This window comes from Lolium rigidum, chromosome 3, assembly GCF_022539505.1.
Source record: "Lolium rigidum isolate FL_2022 chromosome 3, APGP_CSIRO_Lrig_0.1, whole genome shotgun sequence".
Lineage (NCBI taxonomy): Eukaryota > Viridiplantae > Streptophyta > Magnoliopsida > Poales > Poaceae > Lolium > Lolium rigidum.
In genome coordinates, this window is record NC_061510.1 from 290,834,297 (window position 1) to 290,854,477 (window position 20,181).

General features: G+C 41.9%; 1 long non-coding RNA gene across 1 annotated transcript; it reads left to right on the forward strand.

Moving 5' to 3' along the window:
- Positions 1-4,819: 4,819 nt before the first annotated feature.
- Positions 4,820-5,670, forward strand: LOC124703541. Its single transcript, XR_007003156.1, has 2 exons — positions 4,820-5,244; positions 5,381-5,670. It is a non-coding gene; the product is annotated as an uncharacterized LOC124703541 (long non-coding RNA).
- The last annotated feature ends 14,511 nt before the right edge of the window (positions 5,671-20,181 follow it).

Consider the following 20,181-nt stretch of genomic DNA (forward strand, 5'->3'; position numbering starts at 1 on the left):
TGGCAGCGGTGTCGATGGAGAAGCCTTCCGGGGGCACTTCCCCGCTCCGGCAGGGTGCCGGAACGGAGATCCTGTCCCCCGGATCTTGGCTTCGCGATGGCGGCGGCTCCGGCAGGTTTCGTGGGTTTCGTCAATTGGTATCGGGTTTTCTGATCCAGGGGCTTTTTATAGGCGGAGAGGCGGCGCAGGAAGGTCGAAGGGGGTCCACACCCTAGGGGGCGCGCCCCCTTGGCCGCGCCGGGTAGGGTTTGGTGGCCCTGCCTCCCTTCTCCGGCGGTTCTCGTGTGTTCGGATGCTTCCGGGTAAAATAGGAACTCGGGCGTTGATTTCGTCCGATTCCGAGAATATTTCGTTACTAGGATTTCGAAACCAAAAACAGCGAGAAAACGAGAACCGGCACTTCGGCATCTTGTTAATAGGTTAGTTCCAGAAAATGCACGAATATGACATAAAGTGTGCATAAAACATGTAGATAACATCAATAATGTGGCATGGAACACAAGAAATTATCGATACGTTGGAGACGTATCAGCGGGCTCCTCGTCACTGCTCTCGTAGCCCTCTACGGGAGCCTCATCCTCCTCGTCGTCATCGTCGTCGTCGTCGTCGTCCGACCCGGCGCGGAAGCGCTTCGCCGGTGGGTATTCGTCGGAGGAATCGTCGTCCTCCTCTTCGTCCTCCTCGTCGGAGGAGGTGTAGCCGTCCCACGAGAAGCGGTCGTCCTCGCTCCCCGCCTCCAGCTCCCCATCGACGAGCAACGGGAAGTCATCTTCTCCGTCGGTTAAGGACTTGTCGTCCTCGGACCAGACGGAGGAATCGTGGGACTCAATGTCCCACTTCTCCGGGGCGCGGAGGTCGTACGCCGCCAGCGAGTCCCACTCCGGCGTGGGCTCACGGGAAGGAGAAGATAGGTAGGAGAGACCTGATGAGGCAGAGGAGGAGGAGGAAGACATGGCTACAGAGGAAGGGGGTTTTTTGCCGATGGCTAGTACGGAGCAAGAGGATGAAGAGGCGAACTGCTCGGCGCGGTTAAATAAAGGGATATGGGGGAGAGTTAATGTTACGAGCAGTTTCCGAGGAAGTGGTGCCAAAGAACTGTCAAATCGTGCAGAGGAGTTGAGAAGGCAAGGCATCATGATGAAGGATACTGCGACGGTTCTGCTCTGCCACGACGTGACCCTACAAAGAAAAAAGCAGAGTGGTTTTGAAATTATCATTGCCAAAACCAGGGGGCATGTGTTACCACCAGAATTTAACCAAGTCTGGAGATGGGCCGTGATTAAATGGGCTTAGAGGATATGCATGGAAAATATTCCCGAACCGGCCTTGTACAAGAAGTTTGGGCAAGATTGCCCGTGTATCCGTAAATTATAGTAGGTTACGTGTCGGTTAGAATTAAGAGATAGAGTTTAGCTTGTACACGGTTGGGTTTATTCCCAAGTTAGAAAGTCTACGGACTATAAATATGTATCTAGGGTTATTGAGAAAGGAGGACGATCATGTTCACAACAAATCAATCTAGGCGCATCGCCACCCCTTGTTTCGAGGGTTTCTCCCGGGTAAGCAACATGCTGCCTAGATCGCATCTTGCGATCTAGGCAGTATCAGTTTATTCGTTGTTGGTGTTGCTCGTGCTAAAGCTTTTTTGATGGCGAGCAACACCCTTATCTTAGGTGTTTTGGGGTTGACGTCAATGCTTTTACGATGTACTTGTTTAGCTACGCTGCCCCTCGATATCTAGCTGCCCTTACACCTATTTTTGGTGTAAGGGCAGCATCTTGCTTGTTCGTTATTTAGTAGATCTAATCCGTTATAGTTGCTCCTTGTTCTTCAAGGATTGGTTTGATATCCGTATGGTTAGGCCTTATAAACGGGTTGGACGATCCGGTGGTGCGTAAGGTGTGGTTTTCTAAGCTCTAGAGGGATTGTTCCGGGGATCAACTTCACGTTGGTTTTTAGGCCTCTTTAGGGTTGGTTTTCCATCATCTTACGTATCTGCTAGGCTCAATTACGCATAGGATGTTCCGATTATACGGTGAAAACCCTAAACTATCATAGATTAGTTTAGCTTGATATTGATAAAGCATGATCCCCATGTCATTATAAATCTAATGTGAACCATGGGGCAATCGGCTCTTTGAGCCGATCCACAGAACAACGTAAGAGCCGATCGGGGCTCGTATTTAATGTTTACGTGTTTGCCATGCAGGAAACTAGTCGAAGCAATCCATCACCTTCCTGACCAGGTATAGGTCAGGTGGCACGCCCTCGTAAGCACCAGGACGTGTGCCAGAAGGCATTGCGGGCCGTCGCCCGAGGGACCAGGGTCTACCGCAATCCTGGGAGCCTCCCGGCTCTACGGTGTTGCCCCTCGCTGCTCGCCGGTGGGTTTTTGACAGCAACAAAATGATAAACGAAACAATCTATCTATCTCTGTATTTGAAGTTTGGGAGGGTTCACCATCTACTTATGTTAACTTTCGAGGTTTTGACCTGAAAATCAAATGGGTATTATAAAGGGAAATAAAAGTTCAAAAAAATGTAAAAACGAAACAATCTACCTATCTTTGTATAGCAGATCATGTGTATGATTTTTGAGCTCATCTAGAGAAGGTCGAAAAAACCTAACTTGTTACAAAAGCTGGTTTCAGTGAGACCTAACCAAGTTTGGCATACATGATGCCATACCTATAACAACAAGGAATATCTAAAAGGGAAAGTTTCACAAAATTTGAAATTTAGGGTGAAAATGATGCCATACATGATGCTGTTTTTTCAAGGTTTTGACCTGAAAATCAAGTGGGTATTATAAAGGGAAATAAAAAGTTCGAAAAATATATAAACGAAAAAATCTATCTATCTAAGTATAGAAGATCATCTGTATGAAATTTGAGGTCATTTAGAGAAGGTAGAAGAAAAATCACCTTGTTAGAAAAGCTGGTTTCAATGAGACGAAACGGCATGCGCTTAAGCAAAGTGATTTTTTCGAACATCTCCAAATGACCCCAAATTTGCCATACATGATGCCATACGTGTAACAACAAGGAATATCTAAAAAGTGTCAAAAAAAATTTGCCGAACCGTATAACTCTATCAAAAAGAACCTCACCATGGTGCCAGTATAATTTTTAGTTACAAACTTTCGTATTTTACCTAACCTTCAACATGAAACTTGTTTCAAATTCATTTTGGCGTACAAGAAACAAATCCCGCCTTGATTCGAGCATCACAGCCTCCAAACGATGCCGATGCCGATATCGGCATGGTCAGAATGGCTATGCTCGCCGCCACTGCTAGGTCACCATCGGGATGCACCCTCAATCCCGTCCCCTCATTCGATCATTGACACACCAGAGATACCGCCGAGGCCAATGCCGAACGTACATGCTGATGGCAATGCCGAACATGCACGCCGTTGTGGGCACGACCACGCCGCCCCGCTATGCTGGACGCCACAGACCACCGCGAGGTCTTTCCCTTCGCCACCACACTCTCCTAGCACCCATCTATACACGCCAGAAAGGAGAGACACTAGTTTTCTCTACATTGCTCGCGTGCGTGCCCGACACCGTCAGTCAAAGTGTTGAGGTAGTCGTCGATGTCCTCGACCATTTCTTCTCTTCTTTGCATGGTTAAACGCGTCTAGTTCATATCTATCTAATGCGTCTGGTCTCGCCTCATGCAGTTCTTTGTGGACGTCGATCTTATCTCGACACCCCGCAGGCCACCTCCTCCGTTCCAGCTGTAGAGCTTCATTTAAAAATCTAATCCTACCTGTATATTGCCCCTTGTATCAGCGTCATGGCCCCACTTGTCATTCGATATACCGAAGCCCCACTCGTTCGCGTTTTGGTTAGGGATACAACGATGCTTACGGTCAAACAAAGATGGATTGTCTGACATGTCTTTGCAGGCTCTACGTGGCCCCACTAGTCAGCAGATAATGGTCAACCGTCAGGCAACTGGCCGTTACAGCACGTGTGATGGTTTCAGACAAGGGCTTGGGGAAAACTGAGGAAAAACTAAGCGGCTGGGGAAAACTGAGCACAACTAAGGACCCGAGGGCACGAAAATAGAAATCCCTACAAAATATCAAAATCTAAATTTTAAATGCATATAGTATGAAAATATATTTTATAATGGTTCTAAAAATATTAATTTGGGATGATAAATGTTGATACTTTTTTCTATATAATTGGTCAAAGTTTGAGAAGTTTGACTTTTTCCAAATATTATAGGCATCATATTTTGGTATAGAGGGAGTACTACAATGAAGTGGCGTCAGCTTTGTTTTTCTTAAAAGTTGCCATGTATGACTTTTGCTGAGTTAGAGGAGAGCAAAATAGAAAATAGGAGGCTAGTTTTCAGTAGTCAGAGGATGATTCTTAGAAAATAAAAGAAGGTTGTTTAATGCCTTTGTACTATTTATCTTAAACTTTTCATTTCTTTCCTAGCCTACATATTTTCTATTTTCAGTTCGTAATTTCACAGCACATGGAATACGTGTCTCCTTTACATATAAAAAAAATTATCCAAATTTTTGGAGCAAGATAATAAATACCCGTTTGGGGTCCACACAGTGCAAACGGGCTTGGGAATTATTTAAAAGAAGTAATTCTGTTGCGATCGCTGCACGCTCAGGGATTCGGCCGCTCCGTGCGACTGCTGAAGGGCCATGCATTGCCTCCCTGCGACACTGCATGTGGGCCTTTGTGGAAACAGATGCCTTGGACGGTGCTGGACGTTCCACGTATGTACAGGCCCGTCGTTGCATCTCTCCATCCTCCAGATCTTCTGTCCTAGACCGCCGCCGCGCACAATTTCCTTCGATCTCCTCGGTAAGCACCCACATACGAGGGAGCCGCGCCGGAAGGCCAACAAGGTTGAGCTCGCTCATGTGGCCGTCCAAACCACGGCGAGTGATTTCTGCGCAGGGACCGAGCGGGTTAATGGCGGGGAGGGGCGGGACTATAACGATCGTGCAATTGCATCGGTGGGGATGACCTAGGCGGTCCGGCGTTGGCGCTCGGCATAGGCCGCGGCCTGCGGGACGAGTTCGCCGCGTTGCACGCATGGCGGCGGTGAGCCGTGGAGGATGATCTTCATGTCGCCTCAGCGGAGCTACTGCTGTGGGTGACCTCGGTGACCACCTCCCCAGGTTGCTGATTGCCGGCGACGGCCCCGACCTGCTGCTGCCGGCCACGACTCTGTGCTGCTGCTGCCGACGACCCCCTGCATCAGCCCGGTGAGGTCCCTATCCTTCTCCATCTATTCTTGCTAAAAAAATTGTACTGTACTACATTTAACCTGTTGAAAGTGTGGATAGTATATGCGTAGGAAATTGATGTGCTCAATTTTTTTTTGGTTGTTTGAATGTGTAGACACTAGATGTATATGAAACAAATGTGCTTAATCCAGGAGGGAATATAGGGCAGCTAGCATGTTTCTGTTTGGAGCTACGGTCGTAATTGATGCAGGCATGTTTAGTAGCTGATGCAGATATGTTTAGTAGACTGTGTTTTGTTGTGGTAGGCATGGGTGTGGATATTGCGTTCCTGTGTAGAACAGAGCATGGCCTGCAGGCCGACCGTGATTTCGTTGTATCCACGATGACAAGGTTGGTTGGTTGCTGTACTGATGGTACTAAATATATAGTAGATGGTATGTTTAATTTGGCCGCGTCTATTTGTAAGTCTTATCTTTCTTTACTCATGAGTTTAACAATCACTGAGATAATTATTATTGAATCTGATGCAAATATAGACGGCATATGTATGGTAAGCATGCTGTACAATTTTACTGTATAAAAATGCTCAGATAATTTGCAGCAAATTTGGTGGAAATCTACGACTTACAGTAGATAGGTTTTCAGGGTGAATCTTTGTATAATTATTAAAGTAGATACATGTGAACGTGGGAGTGTTCACTGTGAGATTAGAGCTGGACTGAGAGCACTTCGAATTCTAACTTTATCCAACTGTGGCATAGCTTTGCTTACTGAATGGAGACTCTGCTATGCAGATATAAGTTTCTGACTTTTCATCCCGTTGCTTTTTTGCAACAATGAGTAGATAGGCTAGAGTGTTCAACAGTGTAGTTGAGCGTTGAAAACAGAAGAAATTGCTAAATAGACAACAACAAATTCTAAATGGCACGGAGATTACTCTCTAAGAGGTAGATCAAAACCATAAGAGCGGCACTGTTTAGAAGTGGTAAAGAAGCAACCCACCATTATTTAACATTTTTTTCTCGACTTTCAGCACAGTCCGTCATCTAGATATAATTTTGTAACTTCTAAACCCATTGTTATGGTGGAAACACAAATAGATAAGCTAGATGGTAGTAAAAGCTAGATAATTTTGTAACTTCTAAACCCATTGTTCAGCAGTAAGTTTGGGTAAATTTAAAATGGGGTAAATTGCTAAACAGATAGGACCATAGTATAAAGGGTACAGAGTTTACTCTCTAACATAAATTTAGTAACTTTTGATAAAGCGACTCTCATAAGTGGAAACCCGAGCTAAATGTCAATTGAGAAGTTATCATCTTCATCTTCGGTGTAAGTGGTTGACATTTATGCCAATGTAACACACGGTGTTTTGTCCGACTGCTTGGATATTTAGATACAATTTTCACTTAAAAGACAATTCTGAAATATGAAAATATGTAGTATCAATTCTACATGGTGTCTTGCCATTCTGCTTGAATGTTTAAATACAATTTTCACTTCTTGAAGACAATTCTGAAAATGTGAAAATATTTAGTAGAAATTCTTTTTAAGTGTGATAGAAAATATGAATAGTTGTACAGAAGTCCATGTTTTCCAATTAGAAAGAGAAAGTTTTATAAGTTCTTTCATGCTTTTCCTTTTTTTCACATAAATGTTAGGAGGACCTAAATACGGGGGGTATCTGAATATAGTCCGTAGTTTGCTCAATGTCACTTTGCTTATACATGAACATATGGATATGGAATTGTGGGACGGAGAGTGGATTTTGTACAAGTGTATATTTTCTTTTTAAGTTACTTTTTGTTTCATAATGTCATTTCTCGGTGCTTGCTCATGTCTGGTACCACTGTTTTGTTTAAGAGATTGATTCAATGGTACCGTACACGCATCATTCATGCTGCTATTTAGTAAGCCAAGAAATAATTGCTCATTGAAAGTGCTATTGGAGGAACCTTAAGAGGATAAATAAAATCTCCAGTGATGATTCGCCAATGCTATTATCTAAAACATAAGCATTTTCTTGATTCTAGCTATATGTAGAAGTTTTACTTGACTGGTTACTTTTGTTGCTATCAATTTATGAAAAAAAACTGTGTGGAACTTAATGATGCTCCACGAAGTATTGTTTCAGTCATTGCAACTACTATATTGATTTCTAGGAAATCTACATAAATATTAGCATAGGCTTGAGGAGATAAAACATTATTTTCCCCCTATTTATTTCAGCTGCCTCAGTTTTGATTGGATGGAACATTGTTTGCTACTAACCATTGGTAGAAAAGTTCCCAGTTTGTTGTGCAGATAGGCTATTTATAGAAAATAGTGCGCTTTCTTAATTTATTTTTAAACATGACTACATGATCTTTGGTAGCCAGTTTGTATATTAGTTCAAAACTTCAAGGTACTTGTGGATTTATGTCCTAATCACAGGTCAAACACCTTCTCCACCACATGAGTTAAATTGCATTAGTTTGTGTATGTTCTGTAAATTTTTGGTAATATCTTGTGGTGGATACAGTTTTGAACCACAACATCTCTTCTCACCTTTTATCAGCTAGAGGTTTAATATGTAGCTCAAGTTGCCTTTTATGCTAGCGGTTCTTACGACATGCAGGTCTTCATATAATTTATTCCATAAATATTGAAAACTTAAGGGTACAAATCACATGGAAAAACCCGTACTCTGAACATTTTTTCTCTTCGGAGCAAAAATTCTAAACCTCTTGACCTGGATAGGCTGATAGACATTAGTGTCAAAAGAAACAATGGCTGTCCTGGTGATGGGCTGCACATTCAAAAGGAAGAATGTGTGTTGATGATTAACAATGATATTTTCCTTTTCTACCTGTTATTCCCACTTAAAAGTATCTACTTCAAAAAAATTCTGTTTTTGGTGACTGCTATAGTATATTGAGCTCATCAGATTAAAGGGTGGCCGGCTCGGGCTATGTCATCACAGATTCACAGATAGCACCAAGTTTTTAATTGCAGGAGGGGTTGTTCGTCATGAATCTGTGGAGGACTCCCTTTATAAGTTGGTCCTCTACAATTATAAGATACCAGGTTTAGAAAAATACTGCTCAAAGTATTCTGATCGTTTCGTTTTTCTACTCCAGTTCACATGGATTTCAAGGAGATAGTAAAACGCTATAACCGAGAAAGCCTTTGGATGGTATTTTTCCTAAAGACAAACTTTCAGTGATATGTCCTGGATCTTATAATGGTACAAAATCAATGTTCCCTCTTTTAATCAATTGGTTTTGTACCATTAAAAGATAAATGCTTAACTGCTTGCATGTAGGGAGGGAATGGAAGTTGCATATCTTGAATGAACTGAAGGTGTTTATTCAAAAGTTTTAGGCTTTCAAGCTTCTTTACTTAAACAGGTCAGCAAACTTTGCAGCACATGTATGCGCCAGAGAAGCTCTTGGCATAGACTCTTCTTAATGCATTGATGTAACAACTGGTTTCCTGCTTAGAGCTCTCCAAGCAAATTGTAATCCTGGCACTCTGAGTAATAAAATGGATTGCACGAAAAAAGATCTGCATATCTTTAGATACTGCTAGCCATGGTACCTGAATCTGCATCTATATAGATATTGCATATATTGTTGCTCTACATGATAGGTTCTCCTCAGTGCAATTTAACTTTTATTACATGCCATATATCCCATGTCTATCAAATTGACAATGATGTGTCATGCAGTCTTTGTGCTCCTATCGACTACTGAGTTGTTAAGCGGGACATGCCAGCGTGGTTTGAATCGAATGAGACACCTGCAAGGTCACCACGCCTACCATGTGGTGCCAAGACACATTATATTTTATTTCTTATATTTATATTTCTATTATCCAAGATACCTATATCATTTGAAGATGTTTTGAACTACATGTTCTTATACTATTCTATTTTTCTTTTCATTTTATATCTCACATTAATACTATTCATGGCTACAATTACCGGTCTTTTTTTCAACCAAGAGAAGCGTTTTTTTTTTCAGAATTAAAGCCAAACTGAATTACGCCTGATGTCAACCTGTGAATGTGTCGCAACGGTCACAATGTGGAACAACGCCATTAAGGCGGCGAGGCGAAGCTCGCTTGTTCGTCTAGTACATGCAGCAACTCCAACGGGCTGCCACGTAACGGATTGCTTTTCGATACGGTTGGGTCCAGATGAAGCAACCCGCGGATGTGAAATAGGCCTCGGTAAGATTGCGGCCGGAGGTAGCCCTAACGAGTTCAAAACTGCAAAAAAGGTGCAAACATAAAATTTAACTTAATTTACATACATTTGTGGCCTAAAAGTCCCTAATTTACACATCAAAAAAAAAGAAAAAGGAAAAAAAAGACAACCCCACTTCGGGATGTCGGCCGCCCGCCTCCTAGTCCATGTCACCAAGGTCCATGAAGACCTGCGGCGGTGGCCACACATTGGTCGATGGTGGAGGCGGCGGCAGGTACTGCAACCCTAGCGGTGACGTCGGTGCTGCCGCATCCTCCTAGGAGGCCCGAATGACCTCGTCGAGGAGAGATGCCATTTGACGCGCTCCTCCACCAAGGAGATGGCCTCCTCCTCCATCAACTCCGTGTCCTCCTCCTCCATTGGCTGGTAGTCGAGGTCGCCATCGTCTTCCGGCAAGTCCTCGGCAGCCGCATGCTGGTAGACGACCCCTGAAAACACCGGCATTCATGGGAGGGGCTCGACGTACTAGGCGTATATCCCTTGCTACGGGGACCAAGCCTCGTGGCATGCATGCGGTGTCGGGGACTGGTAGCCACTAGCGTCCTTCCCCTCCTCCTCCTCCTTTACGGGCACATGTGGCAAAGGCTGTAAGCCCGCATCGGTCTCCTCGTAGTCGAGCGTCATGCTCGGATAAAAACCACCGCTCCCACAGGGAGGACTCGACGACGTAAGTCAGATCCCACCGTAGGTCTAGCGGCAGGTGGGCGTGGCGGCGAAGATTTCGCGGCGACGTGCAAGGCTACATTCCTCGGCATCGCGGGAACCGGCACCTGTGCCTGGTCGAGGTGCCACACATGCGGAAGGTGCACGTCTAACCAGGGGAGTGGCACCTTGATTTTCGTGTAGAGGCACGTCATCGACGTTCACGTAGGCGCGTGGAGCGGGAGGAGGGAGCGGGGAGGACGTGGCCCGATCCGGAGCTGCAGGAGAACAAGGTGGTCTTGCCGCAGGAGTTCTAGATGCCACCATTAGCGCCACACGGGCTGCTGGAACACGACCTAGGGGGCCTCGTGGTGGTTCCAGCTAGGGCAGAACCATCCGACACCTCCCTGCTTTGCCATGGCCTCGAGGTGGCTAGGTTTTGGGAGTTCGGGGGGTTTGGTAACCTTCTACGGGAGTGGGGATTGGAGTGAGAACGACCGACAACCTGTAACATCCCAAATTTCAAATCAATGAAGAAGACGAATTTCAATTACTCAAAATTTAGAACCAGCAAAAACTTTTATTAACACATGTGCTATGCATAGTACTCATGTTTAATTTTTGTGTGAATGCCATGATGATTGTGTGTGTGCCTATAAATGATGCTAAACCCTAACATGTTAACCAATGATCAATAATAGAGAAAGAGAAAGAAATAGAGAAAAATCCAAAATTTCAACACATGCATATGCTTATGGACATTTTGCAAAACTTTGATCTAGGCCAATTTGGCTTGTGCCATTGTGTGTAGAATGTTAATAAACACTCAAGAACACTTCTTGAATCAAAGAAACTCAAATCAAATCAAATTTGAAATCAAATTATGCTCACATAAGATAATGGCCAAATCTGCCATTTATAACATGACACCTACTTTGAGCCTCTTTACTAAGAGATTTCCAAACTAAACAACCCCAACTCTTTGCACCTCATCCAACACCACATCAAGGTGAACAACTTTGCTCAAAACTACCCCTGCAAATTCTTTCCCAATTTCAAATTATGAGCAAGCAAAGTAGCAACATTGAAACAAATACAAGATCATACACATTTTGGATTTTTGCAAACCAACTTAAAGTTGCACACCACCACCACCATTTTGTGCCAAATATTATATGAATCAACTCCACCAAAAATCATTTCAAAATTTGAAAGTTTGCTTCTTGCGGCCATTGTGTCGAACACTTGGTGGGCAGGAATCAAATAAAACAAATTTCACTATTCCAAATAGTGTTGTGGCCCAAATTTGATTTGCATTTGATCCTACATTGTCCTCTTGTCCCCTCCAACACAATGCCCCTACTTTGCATCCCTAGACATGGTCAATGTGGCATGGACATGCCTATGCCGGCCATGCCATGCATTGCACCATGCCATAGCTAGCCCCTCTCCTCTCTAGCCTTGCCAACCATGTCCCTCTGCTCCCCCTTGCTCCCCTGAAACCGCTGGTACATGATACGTCTCCAACGTATCTATAATTTCATATGTTCCATGCTAGTTTTATGACAATACCTACATGTTTTGCTCACACTTTATAATTATTTTATGCATTTTCCGGCACTAACCTATTAATGAGATGCCAAGGTGCCAGTTCCTGTTTTCTGCTGTTTTTGGTTCCAGAAAAGCTGTTCGGGCAATATTCTCGGAATTTGACGAAACAAAAGCCAAACCTCTTATTTCACCGAGATGGACCAGAACACCGAAGGAGAGACGGAGAGGAGGCCCACAGCCTCCAGACCACCAGGCGGCGCGGCCCAAGAGGGGGGCGCGCCCAGTTGTGGTGTGCCCCCCCCCCCCCCAGACACCCTCCGACGCCGCCCTTCCGCCTATAAATTCCTCGCGATGCAAAAACCCTATAGGAATCAATCATACTCCAGAAAGACTCCAGGGGCCCCGCCGCCATCGCGAAACTCCGTTTCGGGGGTCAGAATCTCTGTTCCGGCACGCCGCCGGGATGGGGAAGTGCCCCCGGAAGTCTTCTCCATCGACGCCACCGCCTCCATCATGCTCCGTGAGTAGTTCCCCCATGGACTACGGGTTCTAGCAGTAGCTAGTTGGTACTCTCTCTCCCATGTACTTCCATACAATGATCTCATGAGTTGCCTTACATGATTGAGATCCATCTGATGTAATCGGTGTTGTGTTTGTTGGGATCCGATGAATTGTTACATTATGATCAGTCTATCTATAAAGTTTGTGAAGTTATTGTTGCTGCAATCTTGTTGTGTTTAATGCTTGTCACTAGTGCACGAGTGGCATGATCTTAGATTTAAGCTCTATAACTATTGCTTAGATTGTATCTACAAGTTGTTTGCACATGTCTATGTCCGGAACCCGAGGCCCCAGAGTGACAGCAATCGGGATAACCTGGAGGGGAAGGCTTAGATATGAGGATCACATGTTTTCACCAAGTGTTAATGCTTTGCTCCGGTGCTCTATTAAAAGGAGTACCTTAATTACCAGTAGATTCCCTTGAGGCCCGGCTGCCACCGGCTGGTAGGACAAAAGATGTTATGCAAGTTTCTCATTGCAAGCACGTATGACTATATATGGAAAACATGCCTACATGATTAATAGACTTGATGTTCTGTCTTAATGCTATTTCAATCCTATCAATTGCCCAACTGTAATTTGTTCACCCAACACTTGTCACTTGTTATTGGAGAGTTACCACTGGTGTAGATAGCTGGGAACCCCGGTCCATCTTTCATCATCAAATACTCACTCGATCCTATATGTCATTAGAAGTAGTATCAACTATTTTCTGGTGCCATTGCCTGCGTGTTACTGCTATCGCTGCTCGTATTACTCGTTACTATTGCTCTCATATTACTGCTGCTTTCACATCACCCCTATTACTAGTGCTTTTCCAGGTGCAGCTGAATTGACAACTCAGTTGTTAAGGCTTATAAGTATTCTTCGTCTCCCCTTGTGTCGAATCAATAAATTTGGGTTTTACTTCCCTCGAAGACTGTTGCGATCCCCTATACTTGTGGGTTATCAAGACTATTTTCTGGCGCCGTTGTCGGGGAGGCATAGCTCTACTCATAAGTTCACCTGGGGAGTACACTCTACCTCTCTCTTTTATTTTATTTTATTTTGTTTTGCTTAGTTTACTTTTGTCTAGTTTATTTGTGCTTAGTTTATTTCTATCTAGTATTATTTTGCTTAGTTTACTTTTGTCTAGTTTGTTTTTGTCTTGTTTTATTTTTCTTATATACCCAAAAATCGATAAAAATTTGAAAAACCGAAAAATTAAAAATTGTTGTTATGGGAGAACCAACAAACTATTTGGAGCTTATTGAAATATATATGAATTATAGAGAATCAAGAACGGGTAAAGTTATGAGTGTCGTGATAGATAAATTGAATACAATTGCTAAAATCTTGCTTAAACGCCATGATATAAACTGTTGCTCTAAACAGGATACTAAACATCTTAAATTCCAATGTGGCGTTAGTGAGGAAGTTTTAATTATGAACTATAATTGGAATAACTATATTCATCTTGGGTTCGAAGAAGTAGAACAATTTGTTTTATTTATGGGAGCTTCTGAAATAGAATCCTTCATGTCTAAAAATTACGAAACCTGTATTGCTTGTAAGAACCTTAAATATTATGTCTCTTCTATCCTTGATTTTTGCATAGAACATTACAGCAATAATCCTTATATCATTGATTATAAAGAGAGACTCATTCATGCACAAGAATGCACTCACAATTTGCAGGAACCCGTGAAAGAAGAAATTGATGAACCTGAAAGCTCATTGGATGAAAAAGAGGAGGAGAGTGATAAACAAAAGGAGGAAGAATGGATTAGCTACCCATGCCAACCTTCTAATGAGAGTAACTCTTTATCTCTTACACTATTTGATTGTCCTCCATGCTTACCAAAGGAGGATGAATGTTATGTTCCTGTGGATTCTGTTGAAATATTCCTTGTGAGTAAAACTTGTGAGAATAATTATGCTACTGTTATTCATGATAATCCATGCTATTTTGATAAATCTTATGATAATGCTTTGTTTGTGCCTGATGTCGATATGCATGGTACTAAAGAGTTTTGCTTGGCAAATGCTTATGATAAATCTCTAGATGATGGTCCTATGTTACTTGATAATATTAATTGTACTACTAATGAAAATGGGATTGGAGAGGTCTTGACTTTATCTATGAGTCCCATATCTTTTGAGATTGATCAATCATCTTGTTATATTGATAAAAGTGGTTTTGAAAGTTTTGATCATATTATTTTTGAGCTTGATAAAAATTATGTGTTTGTGGATCATGAAAAACATGCTTTATGTGATAGTTATATTGTTGAGTTTATTCATGAAGCTACTGAAAATTATTATGAGAGAGGAAAATATGGTTGTAGAAATTTGCATGGTACTAAAACACCTCTCTATATGCTCGAAACTTTTGAAGTTACTCTTGTTTTATCTTCCTATGCTTGTCACTTTGTTCTTCATGAATTTATTTGTGTACAATATTCCTATGCATAGGAAGTGGGTTAGACTTAAATGTGTGTTGAATTTGCTTCTTGATGCTCCTTTTGCTTCATTTTCCATTTTCCATATGAGCATCATTAAAATCTACTGAGCCCATCTTAATGGCTATAAAGAAAGCACTTCTTGGGAGATGACCCATGTTTTTATTTTGCTACTGTTTTGTTGTGTCTTGGAAGTTGTTACTACTGTAGCAACCTCTCCTTATCATGTTTATTGCATTGTTGTGCCAAGTAAAGTCTCTAATAGAAAGTTGATACTAGATTTGGATTTCTGCGCAGAAACAGATTTTTAGCTGTCACAAATTTGAGTAGATCTCTCTGTAGGAGACTCTAAAAATTCTTCAAAATTTCATCCCTGTTCCTCAGATATGTATGCAACTTTCATTATTTTTGAGTTTTCTGATTTGAGCAACGGAAGTACCTCTAAAAAATTCGTGTTTACTGGCTGTTCTATTTTGACAGATTCTTTCTCTGTTTTTTGCATTGTCTCTTGTGGACTTTAAGTAAGGCTTTCTAGACGTGGAGAGCTGTAGCTAATGTTTTATTGAGTTCTTGCAATGTGTCACTACAGGACTAAAGTGGATTAAAGTTTTTTGAGTACTAACCCCTCTAATGAAGTTTATGAGAAGTTTGGTGTGGCAGAAATTTTCAAGGGTCAAGAGAGAAGGGTGATATAATGTGATCAAGAAGAGTGAAGAGCCTAAGCTTGGGGATGCCCCCGTGGGTCACCCAAGCATATTTCAAGAAGACTCAAGCGTCTAAGCTTGGGGATGCCCAAGGCATCCCCTTCTTCATCAGCAATTTATCAGGTCACCTCTAGTGAAACTATATTTTTATTCCGTCACATCTTATGTGCTTTACTTGGAGCGTCTGTGTGTTTTTATTTTTGTTTTTGTTTGAATAAATTCGGATCCTAGCAATCCTTGTGTGGGAGAGAGACACGCTCCGCTTTTTCATTTGAACACTTGTGTTCTTAATATTCATGGCAAAGTTGAAAGTCGCTTCGTTTGGTTGGAAACAGAAAATGCTTCATATTGTCTTGAATAATTTGATACTTGGCACTTGTTTTGAGCTCTCAAGTAGATCATGTTTAAGCTCTTGCATCATGTAGTTTAAACCTATTAGTGGAGAACTACTGTAGAGCTTGTTGAAATTTGGTTTGCATGATTGGTTTCTCTAAGGTCTAGATATTTTCTGGTAAAAGTGTTTGAGCAATAAGGAAGACAGTGTAGAGTTTTGTAATGCTTGCAATATGTTCTTATGTAAGTTTTGCTGTACCGGTTCATACTTGTGTTTGCTTCAAACAACCTTGCTAGCCAAAGCCTTGTACTGAGAGGGAATGCTTCTCGTGCATCCAAAACCTTGAGCCAAAACCTATGCCATTTGTGTCCACCATAACTACCTACTATGTGGTATTTTTCTGCCATTCCAAGTAAATACTTCATGTGCTACCTTTAAACAATTCAAAAGTTATTATCTCCTTATTTCTGTCAATATTTTATAGCTCATGAGGAAGTATGTGGTGTTTTATCTTTCAATCTTGTTGGGCAGCTTTCACCAATGGACTAGTGGCTCATCCGCTTATCCAATAATTTTGCAAAAAGAGCTGGCAACGGGGTTCCCAGCCCCAATTACTTAACGTTCACTAATAATTCTCTTCACATGTTTTGCCCTGATTCATCAGTAAGCAACTTAATTTTGCAAATAGACACTCCTCCATGGTATGTGAAATGTTGGAAGGCACCCGAGGATTCGGTTAGCCATGGCTTGTGAAAGCAAAAGGTTGGGAGGAGTGTCATCTATAAATAAAACTAAAATACATGTGTAAACAAAAGAGAAGAGGGATTATCTACCTTGCTGGTAGAGATAACGTCCTTCATGGGAGCCGCTCTTTGAAAGTCTGTTTGACAAGGGGGTTAGAGTGCCCACTACCATTCGTTGACAACAACAAACACCTCTCAAAACTTTATTTGTATGCTCTCTATATGATTTCAAAACTTAAAAAGCTCTAGCACATGATTTAATCCCTGCTTCCCTCCGCAAAGGGCCTTTCTTTTACTTTATGTTGAGTCAGTTTACCTACTTCTTTCCATCTTAGAAGCAAACACTTGTGTCAAGCTGTGCATTGATTCTTACATGCTTGCTTATTACACTTATTGTATTACTTTGTGTTGACAATTATCCATGAGATATGCATGTTGAAAGTTGAAAGCAATTGCTGAAACTTAAATCTTCCTTTGTGTTGCTTCAAAACCTTCTATTAAGAATATATTGCTTTATGACTTAACTCCTATGCAAAAAATTTTGATGCTTGTGTTGGAGGTACTATTCATGAGAACTTTTGCTATATGTTATCTATTTGTTAGCAAACTATAGATCATTGCGTTGAGTCACTGCATTCATCTCATATGCTTTACAATAGTATGATCAAGATTATGTTAGTAGCATGTTGATGACCCACAAGTATAGGGGGTGTATCGTAGTATTTTCGATAAATAGGAGTGTCGAACCCAACGAGGAGCAGAAGGTGTTGACAAGCAGTTTCGATGAAGGATTCACGGTAAATGCTCACAGACAAGAATTCATGGGGTTTTGATATAGCAGATGAATAAAGTACAAGTAAGTAAAGTGCGAGAGAAATAATTGCAGCGAGTGGCCCAATCCTTTTTAGCACAAAGGACAAGCCGGTTTGTTTACTTATAATTACCAAACGTTCTTGAGGACACACGGGAATTTAGTCTAGTGCTTTCGCTTCATATAGCTGATTAATCTTCATTGTTTTGATAAGTTTTGTGTGGGTGAACCTATGCTAATGCACCGCCCTTCCTAGGACTAATACATACTTGTGATTATAACCCTTGCAAGCATCCGCAAATACAAGAAAGTAATTAAGATAAATCTAACCACAGCCTTAAACTCTGAGATCCTGCTATCCCTACTACATCGATATACCAACGGGGGTTTAGGTTTCTGTCACTCCGGCAACCCCGCAATTAGCAAACGAATACAAGATGTATTCCCCTAGGCCCATAAATGGTGAAGTATCATGTAGTCGACGTTCACATGACACCACTAGAAGAATAACACCACAACTTAAATATCATAACATTGAATACTAACCAACATACTTCACTACTAACATTTAGACTTCACCCATGTCCTCAAGAACTAAACGAACTACTCACGAGACATCATATGGAACATGATCAGAGGTGATATGATGATGAATAACAATCTGAACATAAACCTTGGTTCAATGGTTTCACTCAATAGCATCAATAACAAGTAGAAATCAATACCGGGAGAGTTTCCCTATCAAACAATCAAGATCCAACCCTAATTGTTACAGCGGTGACGAGGTGCAGCGGTGGAGATGGCGGTGATGATGATGAAGATGATGGTGATGATGATGGAGATGATGTCCAGCTCGATGACGGTGACGATGGCGTCGATTTCCCCCTCCGGGAGGGAATTTCCCCGGCGGATTTCAGCCTGCCGGAGAGCTCTTTTCTCTCTGGTGTTTTCCGCCCCGCAGAGGCGGCTGTGACTCTTCGCGACTATCCTCTGGGCTTAGGTTTTCGGGACGAAGAAGTACGCGAAGGAGAGGAGGCCAAAGGGGGCTGTGGGCCCCCTCCCCACATGGCGGCGCGGCCAGGGCAGGGCCCGCGCCGGCCTATGAGGGGGGGGCATGGCGGCCCTTCTCGGCTCCCCCTTTTGGCTACCTCCGTCTTCTGGAAAAATAGGATTTTCAGTATAATTCCCGTCAATTGTTGATCTTCCGAAATATTGCATTCTGACGGTGCTTTTTCCAGCGGAATCCCGACTCCGGTGCGCGATTCTCCAATAATCATGAAACATGCAAAATAGATGAAATAACATAAGTATCATCCCTAAATATGAAATATATTAATGAATAACGATAGAATTATGATATAAAATAGTGATGCAAAATGGACGTATCAACTCCCCCAAGCTTAGACTTCGCTTGTCCCCAAGCGAACCGAGCTCGATAAACAAGACCACATGTTTATGGAGTGAAGAGTCGATAAATAAAATACGGACAAGAAGCATCATATCAATTCACACAAGACATTCTAGTAGACAACTTCCTCATATAATTCAACTTGAAACAAGTAGAATGTAATCACAAATAAAGGTGCATAGGAAATCATAATTGGTGATGGCAAACTTCGTTCTTGGTCAGAGAACAGTTAACAGATTATACTTATCTATTGAGCAGTGCTCTCATATTAAAGCTTATAATAAACTTGCATACTCAATCATAGTAATCTTCTCATAATCATTGATAACTTTCAAAGCTATATTCATTCAGATAAAACTTGTACTAAACAAGGAAGAATAAAAGGCATGATTAAGTAGATCACAATATAGATGGTTGGATCACAACAACTCAATTGCTTGCTTAAGATGGAGGGAAATAGGTTTACTGACTCAACATGAAAATAAAAGAAAGGCCCTTCGCAGAGGGAAGCAGGGATTAAATCATGTGCTAGAGCTTTTTATGTTTTGAAATCATAAAGAGAGCATAAAAGTAAAGTTTTGAGAGGTGTTTGTTGTTGTCAACGAATGGTAGCGGGTACTCTAACCCCCTTGCCAAACAGACTTCCAAACAGCGGCTCCCATGAAGGACGTTATCTCCACCAGCAAGGTAGATCATCCCTCTTCTCTTTTGTTTACACATGTACTTTAGTTTATTTAAGGATGACACTCCTCCCAACCTTTGCTTTCTCAAGCCATGGCTAACCGAATGCTCGGGTGCCTTCCAACATTTCACATACCATGTAGGAGTGTCTATTGCAAAATTAAGTTGCTTACTGATGAATCAGGGCAAAACATGTGAAGAGAGTTATTAATGAAAGTTGATTAATTGGGGCTGGGAACCCCGTTGCCAGCTCTTCTGCAAAATTATAGGATAAGTGGATGAAGCCACTAGTCCATTAGTGAAAGTTGCCCAACAAGATTCAAAGATAAAACACCACATACTTCCTCATGAGCTATAAAACATTGACACAAATAAGAGGTAATAGCTTTCGAATTATTTAAAGGTAGCACATGAAGTATTTACTTGGAATGGCAGGGAAATACCACATAGTAGGTAGTTATGGTGGACACTGATGGCTTAGGTTTGGTTTAAGGGTTTGGATGCACGAGAAGCATTCCCTCTCAGTACAGGTTTTTTGGCTAGCAAGGTTGATTAGCAAGCATAAGAGTTGAGGGAAACAAACAAATATACATGTGATAGAAACAATCATACATCTTCCTTGTAGGCACAAACAATTTTAACTTCAGAATACTAAGCTAGGAACTAACAAGAAAGATAATAACATATCTACATGTATTTCCTCTTCTCTACTTAAAACTCAAAGTGTTGTTGCTATTGACCAATGCTAAGTTTTCCAAAACCAAATAGATTACTCAACGCTCCCAAAGTGATACCAATACTAACAACAAGATCAATTATATAATAGAAAT